Source organism: Podarcis erhardii (assembly GCF_964252035.2).
Source record: "Podarcis erhardii genome assembly, chromosome: 3".
Taxonomy (NCBI): Eukaryota; Metazoa; Chordata; class Lepidosauria; order Squamata; family Lacertidae; genus Podarcis; species Podarcis erhardii.
This window is the reverse complement of record NC_138507.1, coordinates 70270858-70288729: the sequence shown is the minus strand read 5'-3', so window position 1 is coordinate 70288729 and position 17872 is coordinate 70270858. Positions and strand designations below refer to the sequence as shown.

The window sequence follows — 17872 nt, the reverse complement described above, 5'->3', positions numbered from 1 at the left end:
GAAGGCACATCACTTTTCATTTCCTTGGGACAGACCACAGCTCACTGGTACAGCACTGTTCTGGCTCTGACTTGCAGACTTGATCCTCAGGACTCCATTATGATTGAATACTTTATTCTAAAATTCACTACAGTGCCCAGAAATAAGTCAAGTGACAGGCTATACAATCAGAAAACACAGAAGGGCTCTGGTGCATGGCTAGGAGTAAGACATTTTCCCAACACTTGACGCGTCCCAATGACTCTCCTTTTGAAGAGAGGGGTGGGCATAGTCATTCATGTGGTTGGCATCCCAAGCCTTGGGACTGGGCAAGCAAATGAGTGCTTGCCCATGTAGGCTGAGTGCATCCTAGGAGGTGGAGACAATGGGGAAAGATCACAGCCAGATGTATCCCTAGCACACACACACCCCGAGAAGGAAGGCTGTTCCCTGACAGAGGGTGTGATGGCCTGGGAGTTTGATTCAGAGGCTGAACCAGAGGAATCCCAGCCTGCACAGGAGTCCCCACCTCCAGGGCCGGCTGAGCCAGGGCAGGGCCTTGAATCTGAAGCGACTGCACCTGTGCCGGATCCTCAGGAGCAGACACCAGATGAATCCACTCTGGCCCGGAGGTGATTGAGGACCCATTGCCTACAGGTGCGCCTCTCCCAGCCCTGTATGGGGAAGGTGAGCCTCCCCCTGGGTCCAGTAACCCTCCAGCCTCTCCTGAGCTGCAGAGGCTCAGGGCAGAGAGGCGGAGGGAACTGGGTTCTCTCAGGAGGAGTGCTCGCCTTAAGGCCAGGAGAGGCGGGTCACCTGTGGACCGGGACCGCCCCTGGCCTCAGAGAAAATAAAGGCCAGTCAGCCTGGTCCCAGGTTGCGGGAGCAACGTCATTGGAAACCTGTTTCTGCCAGCACCCAGACCTCTTCTTCCAGAGCTCCTGACCACGCCCGGCTTCCTGCTTTGGACCCCGCTTCGCCCTTGGTGGACAGTCTCCAGACCCTCGACACAGGACCGGACTCTGACCACGCCTCTCGGTAACCCCCCCCCCCGGTCCAGCACAGAGGGCAGGGCTGGAGCCATATCAACCAGCTGGGATATCACACCAGGGCCATCCAATGATTCTGTGAGGGGTTGTTCTGACAACCCACTCAATCCCTCCCCTGGGTCCAGCTGGGTCCACCACCTGCCAATCTGCTGAGCCCCTTCCCAGGGTTTGAGTCTTCCAACATGCCCTGGTCACTGCCTCCCACTTTGCTGGGCCACTCTCCTCGGTTGGACTCCTCCAGTTCCCCAGTCTTTTCTCACTCCTCTCCATCTGACTTCTGCCGGGAGAGAAAAGAAGGCACAGACCCATTACATCCAAGACAAATGCTTCGAATAATCAGACAATCAGATGCAACTGATCACTTTGAATTCTATGAATGCATTCAGATGCAGGATTCCTCCAGGATTGTTTGCAGCAAAGCACAGCTTATCATTACGCCTGAACAGTCAAACTATGGTTTGTGCTTGTCTGCAAATTCGATTCACATACCTGGGTCGCAGTTTGGCTTGCAGGAGGGCACAAACCAGTTTGCCTTTTTGCACCCTCCACAGGTCACACTATTGTTTCCTTAAAAAAATAAAGACTGAAAGAAGGTAATTGTCATAATTAAGGGGTTGAGGAAGTGTAAGGGTGTGTCAGTCCACGACTCCTTGGGGCTCTCCACATAACGCCAAACCACAATTTGGGATTATGTCTGAACGCATTCCTCCAGTTCTGTAAAGTCACTGTTTGTGTAAATTGGTTCTTAATCCCATTGACTTCCAACTAAGCCATTTCCTTGGACTTTCTGTTAAAACAATGAGACTTAGTTAAATGTGCTTGGGGCTGGAGTGTCAGCCAATAATAATACAAATACTCAACCTTAAATGACTTGCAGATCAAGCTGTTTGTTTCCACTCCATAAGTGGAACTTGGTTCATGTCACCCATGCCATAAATATTACACACATGGTTTTAATTGAAAGCTGTGCAGGTTCCCATGTGGCGTGCAAGATTTAATCATAGGCACTGTTCCTTCAAGTCCAATCATAATAAGAAATATATAGGTAAAAATTTTATTTTATTCTTTAAACAGCCTTCAACATTTAGATTTACCAGGTGAACTCTCAGCTCCGCCAACTGGGCAGCTCACTCCACTGTGATTTTATGCTGTAACCGGTTCAAAATACATGGCCCCAGACTCTGAAGCATATGGTTTGCATCAGGCCACTGTTTCAATTCTCTAGGGACTTCAGTAGATGGTTTGATTTAGCACTGAGTAAAACAGAAACTCAGCAGCAATGTATAGCTGATCTATGACTTCTAATAAAGAACCATATAGATGTAGCTATAGATAGGTATGCTCTCCAGAAAGTGGAGAGTTATCCCTGGACTTTGGTGCGGGCTGGGTGGGGGAGATAGCTGCTACCACCAAAATATGATTTCACAGTGCTCCAGAGTGACCCAACTCCCAAGGCATTGAGGGAGGCAGAAATTCAAGATGTAGCAGAAACGTACCTGGTGCTAGGGAAAATGTTTTTTTTAAAAAAGGATTGTGATCAAGGGGAGAGCTTCCCCCAAGACAGTCCTTAACCCTGGAGCTGGCCCCACATTTGCCAAAAATCTTAATGACTGATTTAATCTATTGACCAATTTCATCATATATCAGGCCAAGGGTTTTACATTAGTGTTTTCAGTATAGATAGAAGATATTCATTTGTATTGTTTAACATCATAAAATGCACAGTCCCAAAGCTTTGCTAAATTGGTTTTATATTCTTCTACTGTAGTAGATTGTGTTTGCATTCTGCCTCCCCTTTCTCATTAGAGTGCAGTAACATGCTAAAAACACAGCCAATTCCTGATTAGCAAGTTGCATGAGGTTTTTAAATGGACTGAGACACACCTTGAAACCTTCTCCTTTTATGTTTCACAAGGAAGTTTATTGTACTGGGAGGGATGATCTGCTGACAATGTTTCATCAAAATGGGCACAGGATGGTCCTGAGACCTAATCCCTAAATGCGTGTTTCTTTCAAGAGCATCTTGGGGCAAGCCTGACACATTTCCGTTCTGACTAGTCCCGGGTGAGACACATTTCTATTTAATGTGGTGAGATGCCTTTCTATTTCAATTCAAGTGATAACTCCTGAATTTCCGTACATGCATTTAAATTAGTATATGCTAATTTTATGCTAGTCTGTGCACTCATTTACATTGCTTGGTGATACATTTCCTCGTTTTTAAGCAATGCTCAAATGGCCAACCTATTTCCAAACGACTCTGAATCTCCTCCAAGTCCCTTGCAGAAGTTCCCATTTTCATTGCAACGATGAATGCAAGAAAATTGCCAGGGGAGAATTGAAAAGTAGCCTTATTTTGTTGTTAAGATGATGAAGGCCTCATTGGGCTGGAAAGCATGTTAATGGTTTTTATGGTAGGACCACAGTCACACAGATACCCAGATGCACATAAACATCTAATGGTGTCACAGTACAGAGCGTTGATCTGTGCTTCTAGATTACATTTCAGCTCTCGTCTTAAGAACATGAGACTCTCTCAACTACGGCACTGGAGCTACTTACAAAGGTTAAGACAGTCTACTGAGGTTTTCTACTTCACTGATTTTGTAAGAAGACCCTCTGCAGTGATGAGACCAAGACTAAACATTTGAGACCAATTGCAAAGGGGTTTTCTGACTAAGTTGTAATGGTGCCTTGCTGACTCATTTTTCACATTTTTATGTTGAGTTTTAATGCTGTAATCCAAACTATCTTACACTGGGCTGTGTGTGGTGTGTGTATTAAGCAAAGAGCTCCTTCCACTTGCTTCTGCCAACTCAGACAGCCTCCTGGCAATCACTGCCAGCAGAGTGGTGCAAGGGTGGGGCTGAACTGGTGCTGGCTGGCATCAGGCTTTACCAGTCTCTGCCACCACCTTATACCACTGCCACTTTGAGAGCTGGGATACAGATGTGACGGTGGCTCCATCGCTCTCCAGAGCCCTGATGTTGGCGGCAGGGAGTTAGAATTCATTCCCCTGTAAGTAGGGATAGAAGGGTCTGTCTACTTCAGTTCTCAGTTTCTCATTTTCCTCATCTTAAATCTCTACATATTGCAGCAAATTGTGAATTTTTGTTTGGGGAGGGGGACCCCAACAAATATTCATTAGTAACTTAGTGAAAATTTCTCCTAACAAAAGCACTTTTATATTGAGTTTTGACTAACACACACATTTTTGCAAGCAATTCCCATCAATAGAATGTGTATTTGCTTGCTATTTTCTCTAATACCGTCATTTTTATGCACATTTCCCCCAAACAAATGCATTATTGCAAACATTGGACAGTAATACTAAAAGGAAAGGGAGTTCATGATGGCTGGGAGTTTGTTAAGAGGGAGATAGTAAAAGCACAACTTTAGGCAATACCAATGAGACGGAAACATGGAAGGTGCCTAAAGAAGCCAGGGTGGCTATCTAAAGAACTTTTAACTGAGTTAAGATTAAAAAAGGATGTGTACAAAAAATGGAAAAGGGGGGAAACCACCAAAGAGGAATTCAAACAAATAGCCAGCACGTGTAGACCCAAAGTCAGAAAAGCTAAAGCACAGAATGAACTCAGGCTTGCTAGAGAGGTTAAAAGCAACAAAAAAGGCTTTTATGGGTATGTTCGTAGCAAAAGGAAGAACAAAGAAACAGTGGGGTCACTCAGAGGAGAAGATGGTGAAATGCAAACAGGGGACACAGAAAGGGCTGAACTCCTCAATGCCTTCTTTGCCTCAGTCTTCTCCGATAAAGAAAACAATGCCCGACCTGAAGAATTTGGAGCAAATGATTCAGCAGAGGAAACACAGCCCAGAATAACTAAGGAGATAGTACAAGAATACTTGGCTAGTTTAGATGTATTCAAGTCTCCAGGGCCAGATGAACTGCATCCAAGAGTATTAAAAGAACTGGCAGATGTGATCTCAGAACCACTGGCAGTCATCTTTGAGAATTCCTGGAGAACAGGCGAAGTCCCGGCAGACTGGAGGAGGGCAAATGTTGTCCCTATTTTCAAAAAGGGGAAAAGAGAGGACCCAAATAATTACCGCCCAGTCAGTCTGACATCAATACCAGGGAAGATTCTGGAGCAGATCATTAAGCAAACAGTCTGTGAGCACCTAGAAAGGAATACTGTGATCACCAATAGTCAGCATGGATTTCTGAAAAATAAGTCATGTCAGACTAACCTGATCTCGTTTTTTGACAGAATTACAAGCCTGGTAGATGAAGGGAATGCAGTGGATGTAGCCTACCTTGATTTCAGCAAGGCATTTGACAAGGTGCCCCATGATATTCTTGTAAAGAAGCTGGTATAATGTGGACTTGACTATGCTACCACTCAGTGGATTTGTAACTGGCTGACTGACCGAACCCAAAGGGTGCTCATCAATGGTTCCTCTTCATCCTGGAGAAGAGTGACTAGTGGGGTGCCACAGGGTTCTGTCTTGGGCCCTGTCTTATTCAACATCTTTATCAACGACTTGGATGATGGACTCAAGGGCATCCTGATCAAATCTGCAGATGACACCAAACTGGGAGGGGTGGCTAACACCCCAGAGGACAGGATCACACTTCAAAACGACCTTGACAGGTTAGAGAAGTGGGCCAAAACAAACAAGATGAATTTTAACAGGGAGAAATGTAAAGTATTGCACTTGGGCAAAAAAAATGAGAGGCACAAATACAAGATGGGTGACACCTGGCTTGAGAGCAGTACATGTGAAAAGGATCTAGGAGTCTTGGTTGACCACAAACTTGACATGAGCCAACAGTGTGACGCGGCAGCTAAAAAAGCCAATGCAATTCTGGGCTGCATCAATAGGAGTATACCATTTAGATCAAGGGAAGTAATAGTGCCACTGTATTCTGCTCTGGTCAGACCTCACCTGGAGTACTGTGTCCAGTTCTGGGCACCACAGTTCAAGAAGGACACTGACAAACTGGAACGTGTCCAGAGGAGGGCAACCAAAATGGTCAAAGGCCTGGAAACGACGCCTTATGAGGAACGGCTAAGGGAGCTGGGCATGTTTAGCCTGGAGAAGAGTAGGTTAAGGGGTGATATGATAGCCATGTTCAAATATATAAAAGGATGTCACATAGAGGAGGGAGAAAGGTTGTTTTCTGCTGCTCCAGAGAAGCGGACACGGAGCAATGGTTCCAAACTACAAGAAAGAAGATTCCACCTAAACATTAGGAAGAACTTCCTGACAGTAAGAGCTGTTCGACAGTGGAATTTGCTGCCAAGGAGTGTGGTGGAGTCTCCTTCTTTGGAGGTCTTTAAGCAGAGGCTTGACAACCATATGTCAGGAGTGCTCTGATGGTGTTTCCTGCTTGGCAGGGGGTTGGACTTGATGGCCCTTGTGGTCTCTTCCAACTCTATGATTCTATGATTCTATGATTCTATGATTGTTTGGTTGGAGAACTGCATTGCAACATTCAGATAAGTGCAAATGTTGGAGGTCAGCTATGTTTTCTTCTTCACGTATTGTTTTGGTTTGGATAGATTTGGCATTATATGAATATTAAATCAAATTTCTCCTCCTTGTCTAAAGATAAGTGAAATGAAAATTATCCACATGGCTGCCCCAATGGCAGTGTTCTTGGTGTGCAGCAGAGGTATTGTTTCATTCCCACTCTCACCAGCCCCAGCCAATTGGCCAATGGTCAGGGATGCTGGGAGCTGTAGTCCAGCTTTATCTGTTGTGCAGGATAGATTTTGTCTGGTATAATGGAAAGGGGAAAAGGAACTGAATCCATTCAGTCTCTGGGCTGGGCTGAATGCTGCTTCTCCCTGTGAAATGATGCCAAACCACCTACCGACAGCTGCTGCATCTATGCTCAAAGTGCACCCTTCTGTGGGGAAGAATGGTAAGTACGGATGCACCTGATAAGATGTAACATGACAGAAAATATGCTTCTGATGCCAAGAAAATGTCACCTCCTGCTATTACAATTCTTCTCTGTTGAAATATATTATAATTCATGACCTAACTCTTAAAATATGATACCAGAGAAAGACAGGCATGCTGGTTTTTACCAGGTATTCTCTCATCTTGCCTCTACATGAGAGGAAATTCTCTTTTTGCTCAGTGGGCTCTGGGTTTAGCTCTCTCCAGACTAACCACGAGCTGTAACTAATAGCTGACGGCTTGTGGTTTGTCTGGTTTGAACTAAACCATGAGCCCAGGTTCAAACGACACACTAAGCCAGGCTTCCTCAACCTCGGCCCTCCAGATGTTTTGAGACTACAGTTCCCATCATCCCTGACCACTGGTTCTTCTAGCTAGGGATCATGGGAGTTGTAGGCCAAAAACATCTGTAGGGCCGAGGTTGAGGAAGCCTGCACTAAGTCAAACCATGGTTTAGCTCAGCAAAACAACCAGGGAGGAGCAAAGCAGCTGTGATCTCCACTCCAGGAACCCATCCACACTAAACAATGGTTTGCCCTAGCATGATGTGTGAACCAAGCTAAAATACTCTACACATGAAGATAAATCAAATGGTACAGAGTTCTGGAATTCACACTGCAGAGATGTTTAGCTGCACAATTTTTTTTTATTAAGAAAACCCTCCAAATGCTGACATTTGTAGCATGGCTGGGTAAAAGCTAGCCTGGGGAAAGGAGTGTCAAATGACATATAACATTAAAAACACAGTTTAGCACTATGCCATTATTTTAAAGCTATAAATAGCAGCTGTAGAGGAGAGAACTGATGCAGGGGGTGGATTTTTAAACTCTTTATCCATGGCGCTGTCCCAATGAAAATCCCTCTTCTCCCAAAACTGCTATTGGTGTCAGGAGAAACATACCATTGTGGACTGCAAGGGAGCATCTCTCTAGATAGAAAAGGTAGCTTCAGGGAGATTTAAATCAGTATTTTTTTATATTATTATTATTATTATTATTATTATTATTATTATTATTATTCCGCCCTTCATCTGAAGATCCCAGAGCAGTTCACAAGATAAAAATACAGGATAAAACAAAACTATAACTCCTCTCCCACAAACACAGGGTAGGAGTAAATGGTTTAAACACCTATCCATCACCATGGTTCCAGTCCTGATGCTCTGACACCTGCAGCCACTACTTAAAGCTGGGCTGGGGAGCCTGTGGCTCTTCAGATGTTGCTGAACTCCAACTGCCATCAACCCCAGCTAGCATGGCCAAAGGCTTATGGGAGCTGTACATTTGGAGGACCCCTGGTTCCCCATCCCCGATTTAAAGTTCCAAAAACAAGCACACAACACCAACCTAAGTTGAATATAGTCCATCTCCCTAAAATGCACTCGGTTTCTGAAGGAAGCTTTCAAGCTTGCAACCCTTCAATTGTGACTTGAAATGGTGCAGTCTGAGGAACCAGAAGTTTTCGAGAACTTCTAAAAGCAGCAGGTATTAAACTGGGTCTCCCCCAAACATTCATGTGTCTTGGGTTACAATGATTAGGCCTGACTGCAAGACGATTCTTCCTCCCAGTGTTGCAACAACAACAAGATTTTTTTTTCAATCCAAGAAAGATTCATATGTTTATGTAAAGTCTTTCCATTCCATCTCTAAAGTGCAAGTTTAACTTTCCACTGGGTTCTGCCAAAATTCTCTTGGAGGCTGAAGAAAAAGTCAGGGCACACAAATTCAAGCTTTAACATGCATTCAGCGAAGAAAGCAAATATATGTCCAGCAGATCATCAAAAATCCATGAGCTTCAACCAGTGAAACTTTGCCAAAGGTAACAGTGTTGGAAACAGCATTCACTTTTAAAACTTCCTCCTTTATAAGCAATTGTCAAATATCATGCTGGAAATTGTCAAAACTGACACCTTAGACAGGCAAAGGGAAAATAACTCCTCTCTGTTTCTGTAAGACACAGACTGAAGTGCTTTTCCTTAATATCCATGTTATCAATACCGTTCGTGACTCACGTTGGTTTGAATTAAATTTGTCACTTGTTTTTTTAATCAGGCATACCTTCTCACACATGCTTTCTCCAGGTGCAAAGAAGCAAGTTGCTTTATTTATTTAAAAGTAGATAGATGATAGATGAATGATAGATAGATAGATGATAGATAGATTGATATAGATAGATAGATGATAGAACTTCACAAATATATTAATGGTGCTTTGGGGGCTCTGGACACAGAGCAGAATATCTTCAAGTCAGACAATTGTCAGAGACAGAGATCGCCTAACCGAGTGACAGCTTTTCCCTAGAAAGTAAGAGGCCAGCAGTGTTACTACTCTCCAAATGTTTGGGGTGCACAAAGGTAATTGAATTCAAGCAAGCTGTCTCTCTAAATAGTAGAGCATAGCTTGGACAATTAAATACAGTGGGGTTCTCCTTGCTTTAACCTTTTATTGTAAGTATATATTTTGTCGTATGGAAGTGAGAGCTGGACCATAAAGAAGGCTGATCACCAAAGAATTGATGCTTTTGAATTATGGTGCTGGAGGAGACTCTTGAGAGTCCCATGGACTGCAAGAAGATCAAACCTATCCATTCTTTAGGAAATCAGCCCTGAGTGCTCACTGGAAGGACAGATCCTGAAGCTGAGACTCCAATACTTTGGCCACCTCATGAGAAGAGAAGACTCCCTGGAAAAGACCCTGATGTTGGGAAAGATGGAGGGCACAAGGAGAAGGGGACGACAGAGGACGGGATGGTTGGATAGTGTTCTCGAAGCTACCAGCATGAGTTTGACTAAACTGCGGGAGGCAGTGGAAGACAGGTGTGCCTGGCGTGCTCTGGTCCATGGGGTCACGAGGAGTCGGACACGACTAAATGACTAAACAACAACAATCAAAACCGGATCGATCAAAAGGGTCATGGGTAAGGATGGATACAAATGCCAATTATATCATTCATTCATTCAGTCCTGCCCAGAATGCCTGTCAAAGAAAGATAGAGGAATATGCAGTCCCTCTGTGCATTATTGTATACCACCCCCTCTCTGGGAGGGGAGCAAAGATTCAGCTCCTGAAAATTCAGACTAGTAGTTGCACCACTTGGAATTCAGAGCATTTTCTCACTCTGAACTTTAACTGGGAAGTCTTGGAGAAAGAAAGAGAGAGAAACAAACATGCCCTCCCTCAATTTAGTTCACAATTCCAACTAGCTCTGATTAGCAAAGATTAGATAATTGTTCCCACCCACCCCCAAACGCTCCTTCTCCATGACTCATCTGGCTTCCTATTTTCTCCACACCTTTACAATTTTGGGAAACTTTCTGAACAGAGCCTGCCTGTGAAACCCTTGCTATCTCTTCTGTCACATGAGTCAAAGAGAAAGAAAGGGACAGTCACCAGATTGAGAAGAGGCAGTTGCCAGTGCCAAGCGTATTTGTGGAATTCTGCTTATTATATGGTTAAAGTAAAAAGACTTTGGTTCAGGGAGACCTGGGCTGAAATTCCTATTTAAAATACGCAACTTATTGGGCGGATAAGTCATCATTGTTCAGTCTAAACTATTTTGCAGTGTTCCTGCAAAGTTAAAATAGGATAGTCCTACATGCAGAGGAATGGAAAGACTCCCTCAAATATAAATTTGCATTCAGTATTATATGCTGTGGCAAGCGGGAAGGATATCAAAGACCATCATGAGTAAAAAGTCCTTTTGTGAGTACCTGGAGAGCAGCAGTGGCACTCGAAGTGGGTGAAGTAGCTGCAATACAGTCCTCCCACCAGCTGGGGCACTGCACCTACCAGGATATGGATGGGGCCAGGCGAGCTGGCTGTCAAGGTCAGGGGAGTTTTGGTTTGCTGCCAATCTGGAGATTCCATGTTAAAAAAAATATTATTATTATTATTATTATTATTATTATTATTATTATTATTATTTCTTTTTGATTTATGTGAAAACATTATTTCACAACCTATTAAATTAAACGAAGAGATAAAGACAAAACAGTTGCATCAAAATGAAAATTAAACCCACACACACGTGGGTACAATAATTATTATTACATTGGCACACTTTGACTAGAAAGAAAAAAAGTCCTAATCATGTGCTATTTAGATTTCTGGTGTCAAACCCACCCTTTTACAATGATGGGCACAAATCAGAGGTAAGCAATGTAATGCTCCACTTAGAATCAATAAGAGATATTTAAGCAGGTGCAACACTTTCCTGTGGAAATTAATAGCCAGCAAAACACATTGATTTCACTTGGATTGTGGCCATTCATTTCATCTCTGCACTGCGCCTATTTCCAAACACATGTTGTGAGACTAATTAATTCCATGTAAACAACACAACTTTCGCCTGCCAGTTTTTCAGACATTTTCATTGCAGCGAAGAAACTAGAGTTAGAATACAGCAGCCTCGGCCAACCTGGTGTCATCAAGATATTTTTGAGTAAAACTCCCATCAGGCCCAGCCAGCCCTATACACTGGAGTTGTACTCTAAAACAACTGGAGGGCACCAGGTTGGTAAAGGCTGGAATACAGGTCACATTCATGTTTATAATTGCCGCTTCTGTCATTCCATTTCCATAGCGTTTTGCACATCTGCTATTTTTCGGGAAGCATCCTCTGGTCAATGCCACCAGGCATGGTACCAAGGACCCCTGGAAGGTTGCCCCACCCCACCCTACCCCATCTCCCAAAATAAACCTCACAGCAAAGAGAAGAACCTAAGAAGAGACCTGACAGGTCAAAGGCAAACAAAAGCAAACAAACAAAATGCTGTTATTTTAGCATCCACTGCCCTAAGAGTTCTACTGAATGGGTGATAATTAGCGACCCACCAAGTGTCTCGATTTTCCAGGGACAGTCTTAGTTGACCACAGGAGTCTTGGTTGACCACAAACTTCACATGAGCCAACAGTGTGACGTGGCAGCTAAAAAAGCCAATGCAATTCTGGGCTGCATCAATAGGAGTATAGCATCTAGATCAAGGGAAGTAATAGTGCCACTGTATTCTGCTCTGGTCAGACCTCACCTGGAGTACTGTGTCCAGTTCTGGGCACAGTTCAAGAAGGACACTGACAAACTGGAACGTATCCAGAGGAGGGTAACCAAAATGGTCAAAGGCCTGGAAACGATGCCTTATGAGGAACGGCTAAGGGAGCTGGGCATGTTTAGCCTGGAGAAGAGGAGGTTAAGGGGTGATATGATAGCCAGGTTCAAATATATAAAAGGATGTCACATAGAGGAGGGAGAAAGGTTGTTTTCTGCTGCTCCAGAGAAGCGGACACGGAGCAATGGTTCCAAACTACAAGAAAGAAGATTCCACCTAAACATTAGGAAGAACTTCCTGACAGTAAGAGCTGTTCGACAGTGGAATTTGCTGCCAAGGAGTGTGGTGGAGTCTCCTTCTTTGGAGGTCTTTAAGCAGAGGCTTGACAACCATATGTCAGGAGTGCTCTGATGGTGTTTCCTGCTTGGCAGGGGGTTGGACTCGATGGCCCTTGTGGTCTCTTCCAACTCTATGATTCTATGATTCTATGATTCTATGATTCTGATTTGATCGTCGACTGTCTTGCTTTCCCTTTGGGAGTCCCTATTTTCACCTGAGAAATGTTGGAAGGGAAGGAATGCAATGTATATGCTCTCCCCCCCCCCCGAATAATTTTTATAGTTTTCCATATAAATTCAAGAACAACATATAACTACAGTAACTTGTCCAGTGGTACATTACTATTAAGTTTCATATGCAGTACACAAGCAATACGTTTATTTATGCATTATCAATTCAAGCATCCTCTCCACAGAGATTCTGGTTAGGGTGGTATAATTTTAATCAGGGATTTGGCCCTCCAGATAAAGTTGAATTCCAGCTCCTGTCAGCCGCAGCTTGCAAGGCCCGGTCATGGATGATGGGCGCCAGCAGCACACAGAAAAGGTGGAGTGGCTTTGTGGCCCTTCAGGTGTTGTTGCCCTTCAGCCAGGGCTGTCTTACCCATAGGCACTAGGGGTGTGGGGCACCCGGGCGCCGAGCTCTCAGGGGCGCCCGAGAGTCTGGGGCCCAAGAGTTGAGCCCGGGGAAGAGCCCACCCGTCGGTTGGGGCACCGCAGTGGGCTCTTCTGCTGCAGGTGGCTCTGCGCTGTGAGTTCGGGGGCAACCAAGCCAGCAAGATGCTGAGGCAGCTGGCCAGCTCCACCCTCATGTACGCCTGGGACTGGGCAACCTGGGGGGGGGCGGCGGATCTTTGCACCCAGGCGCCGCATATACTTAAGACAACCCTGCCTTCAGCACTTCAGGTGTTGTTGGATGAAACTCCATCATCCCCTTCAGCACCTCAGCACCTCCCATCATCCCCTTCAGCACCATTAACAGGGGGCCGTGTGACACACTAATGGAGACGGGAGAAGAAAACTAGATTCACACATACACAGGGAGGGAGGGGGATTGCTCCTGTACATTTTGCTTCGTATCTCAGATTCTTTAAATGCTAGAACGTCAGTATTTTTATATCGTGTATCCACAGCAGTGACCAAAGGAGGAATGACCGCTGGGAGGAGCACAGAGAATAAATACAGTGATGCATCTGTAGCAGCACAACTGGACACCCTCACCTGCCCCAGATGCAGCAAAACACACCTCTCTCGCATCAGTCTCTACAACCACAGCAGGAGCTGTAGCTGTCCAACAGCTTGACCTCACCCCCAAAGGCACATGCCTCCATTGTCTCCTGGACTGCAGACTGATGCCAGCAGGCCAGTCCTTTCAGAAAGTTAAACCTGGCATAGGTTGAGGGGGAGAGGGAAACCGCTTCCCTTTGCCCACTCCCCTTAGAGAGAGACCCACAACCTCCGGTACGGTGGGTGGTTATTACCATGGAGACGATTTTTTCCGTGGTAATGTGTCGGCTTTTCTTTGGCTTTTTTATTTTTGCTGACCTATTTTATTGGATCACTTTGATATCACATGTATGCTGCTTTTATACATTTGCTGTTCTTATGCATCAGTTACTTTATGTTTTTTAACTGTGATCTTGTGTTTGTAGGGCAGGGTACAAATCTTAATAAACACGCAAGTAGGCTGTTTTTAAAACATCCCCCGTTTATGACTGTGAAATGCTGCGGCAGATGGGAGAATTTGCAAGCACTCCTGCGCTTCCTTTTCTAACAAGCACAGCTTCTAATAGGAGACGGGGCTTAGTAGCAGAGGGTTCAGTTGTGCAGAGGGTTGATATGAGACACCTGGTGGCAGCCTGAGTGCAATGCTAAATTGTTCATTTCTTCTGGGTCTTTGACATTTGTCTCCCTGTATTTTTGCGAATTCATCTCGACCCTACAGGAATCAAAATAACTTAAACCGCATGTGAAATAATAGTCATGTTTTTGCAAGGTCAGCATCCGCTTAACTTTACACAACGTAATTAGCCCTACACAGGCCAAGTATAAACCAGCCTTGCACTGGGGCAAGATTATTTTCCAGTGCTGGGGGGGGGGACTTTACATTTGAGCAAGGTGTAAGACTGGGGTGCGGAAAGTCAGACATGGGGTCTAAATGTGACTATCCAATCCTCTCTAATGGGCCTGCAGGACTCACACACTCTCCCAAGGCCATGTCCCTCATTGGCCTTACTTTGCGCACTTCCCCTGAGAGTTTTGTTTTTGTTTTTGCCTAGTCTTGCTTCTTTGGGTGGAAGATGGGGAGGGTTGGGCCAGTCTGTGTAGAAACTAGCATCCTGGGCAAAGACACAGTTAATGTTCATTGCCCTGCCCACTTTTGCCTCTGCCCCTGCCCACCACTGGCCTGTGGCCTGCTGGGAGGTTGCTCAGAATGGAACGCAGCCCCTGGTCTGAAACAGGTTCCTCACCCCTGACATGAGAGGAAAAAGTGGGAATGAAGTTACTATGGAGTGGAACATTTATCCCCAACCCAAGACCTTTACATATATAAGACATGTGCACATTTTTGCCCCTGGGATATCCTTCCACTCACTTCAGTCCTCCAGCTCCTGTCCCTCATCCTGAGGAACCCTGAACTGAGACAAGCAAGGAATTCCATAGCTATAGCACTGCAACACAGAAGGGAAACTTCTGCAGAGATCTGGGAATTTGCAATTATACGATTGCAACATGAGTGTTTAACAAACAAACAATAACCCTCCCCACAAAGCGAAGTGTTCTAGTGTAAGAATCGACTCAAATGCTTTGAAAGCCGTGTGTGAGGAACTACAGATTTTAACATTTTAGGCAGAAGGAGGGTTACATAAATTAACTGAGGTTACGTAATAAGAAGAATTACTCACTCTCTGCATGAGCAAAGCAGTGCTCTGAAAACCTGCTGTTTGCATGTGAGCAAAGGGCACAACCTAACTTCCAGCTGAGCAAACTTAGCAGCACGATCCTATGCATATCTACTCAGAAGTAAGTTTGACTAAGTTTAATGGAGCTTATTTATTTGATTGTTTAATGTAATACATTTCTAAACCACCTTTATCATCCAATAATCTCAAGGCAGAGTACATGGTTCTCCTCCTTCCCATTTCGTCCTCACAACAACCCTGTGAGGTAGGTTAGGCTAAGAAATGGTGACTGGCCCAAGGTCACCCAGTGAGCTTCAGGGCTGAGTGGGGATTTGAACCCTGGTCTCCCAGGTCCTAGTCCAACACTCTAACCATTACGCCACACCGGCACTTCCAAGTAAGTGTGCAAAGGAATGGAACCAGGCAGTGCAATCCTAAGTGGGGTCAGGAAACAGCAGCATGGCACCAGCCTGCGTAGAAGATGAGGGTGCAATTTCTTATAAATTTTCATTATGCCAGCTCTAGGATGACATAGCTGAGCGGATCCTATGAGTTGGCCCTTCAGTGTTTCTGGACCCAACACTGCTGGTGCCCCACCTTTAAATGCTCCATGTTGCTACCGCTAACAGGATAATCACCAGTGGCAGCTTTATGACAACATAGGCAAACCTGGGGCCTCCTGCACAGTTGACCCATCTGAACTGGTAGTATTCCTCACTGCCACCAGAGGCCAGTAGAGAGCCAACTATGTGATCCTAACCACAAGTCAGTCGTCAGCTTTGGGTTACTGGAATTGCAATCAGTAAATTTTTAAAAAGACAATGAGCTCTTTTGTTATTGTTTCAAAAATCAAGTTGCTGTCTTTTTGTAGCCTTGGCATGACTTCAATTTTTATTTTTTTATTAGTTTATTCAGACAACTTATATAATGCTTATAGTTTAGTCAGGGAAATTTCTAAGCAATTTTCAGTGTAACTTAAAACATAAATGAAAACCAAATATAAAAGATACTTTGGAAAATCCACATAAAATACCAGTATTGACAATGAAATAGGGCATCATCTAAAGCTTGATCAACTTTATCCTTATAACAACAAAAATCCATATTTTAGAACACAGTTAGCAACGAAAATTATCCTCAGAACAACCGAGTGAAATATTTCAAGGGAAAATCAACTAGAAAAATAAAAAGTGTACATTTTAAAATCAAGTGATCAATAACTAAGAAAAAGAAAAAGAGACTCACTCTTTCCAAATGTCTACTCAACAAACCAATCCAATTAAATTCACATCTCTCTATACAATGATAAACACAAATTAATCTAATGGCAGCTAAATATAACACTCCACACAGTTCCACTGAAGCACACTGTCACACCAGTGCCCACACATCAACCAATGTACTCAAACTTCATTCTTCTAGCACATTTTCTAATCACACCATCTAAACTCTGAAACCACTAAGCTTGATTTGATCTCACATTCTCAGTCAACAGACCACTCGCATGTCTACACCAAGAGACACAGACAAAACCTGGACAAATACTGGAATACAAAACAAGTGATAATACACAAGCACCCAAGGGGGGGGGGATATTCCATGTGTTCACATCCAATAACTATAAAAGTAAGAGCTATGATTTAAACATAAGTTTATTGGCATAATTTGATCTTGTTGTCACTCTAGTTTTCCTTGATGTTGAAGAAGAGCGAGATATGAAATATTTTTTTTACAATAAATGCAGTAATAAATAATAGCAACACACACACACACACACACACACATATATGAGCACCACAGACCAAGAATTCTAGGAATTCATAGAAAATTAATTCTTCAAGCAACCTCTGCTTTACTTGCTCATGACTCACTAAAGTCCTACAAGTTCTGTCCCCAAACCGTCAGTATCTGCCCAATCTCCACCTGTCCTGGCTCCACCCATGCCCAGGGAGCCAGAACTTTTTCAATAAAAAAATAGGAACCCTACTGATGACTTGCTAGCTACCAAGGTGCAAGTCCCTGTGCTGTTGGGATCTGGTTTGGACTGACATGCTCTCAAGCAGGTGGAGAAGGAGGAAGGGGAGGAGGAGTCTTAATAGGGGAGCATGGATAGCCCCTTTCTGCCCCAAATTCAGCCACTTGGGAAAGGGGAGCAGGGATGCTGGCTCTGCCCCCTCCCTGCCAGACCTAGGGGCAGTTTTGAGCTGCCAAGGGAAGAGGTGAGACAGGAACCTGACCAGGAGGGTGTGGTCTTGTGACACAGAACCAGCGGCCACCTTTGCAGATGGGAGCCAGCCCACCTGCCCTGAGAGAGCATGTGTTTGCAATCCTGATATTTCCATATGGCAAGCAAGTCTCATGAGTGAGCTTGCCAGGGCTCATCTTTAAAAGCTTGGAGGGTGGAGCATGGAAAGTTGTTGGGACATCTTCATTGCTTCCATCCAGTTCTGAACTTCTTGCTCTGCTCTTGAACGCCTGAACTGGGACTTCTGAGCCTTGTGTCTGCTGCTGAGCCTGTACTGTTACCTGCCTGAATAAAGATCCCTTTCTTACTTACAAGTAAGAGCTTCTGCTTACATGTTTTGGGGCAGGAGGTAGGGAACTTACTTCTACTACTGAAGCAAAATA

The 17872-nt window shown here is 44.4% G+C and overlaps 1 protein-coding gene across 1 annotated transcript in view; it reads right to left on the bottom strand.

The window, feature by feature from the left end:
- FNDC1 (fibronectin type III domain containing 1) overlaps positions 1-17872 on the bottom strand; it is a 94410-nt gene that overhangs the window by 72050 nt on the left and 4488 nt on the right. The window lies entirely within an intron of this gene.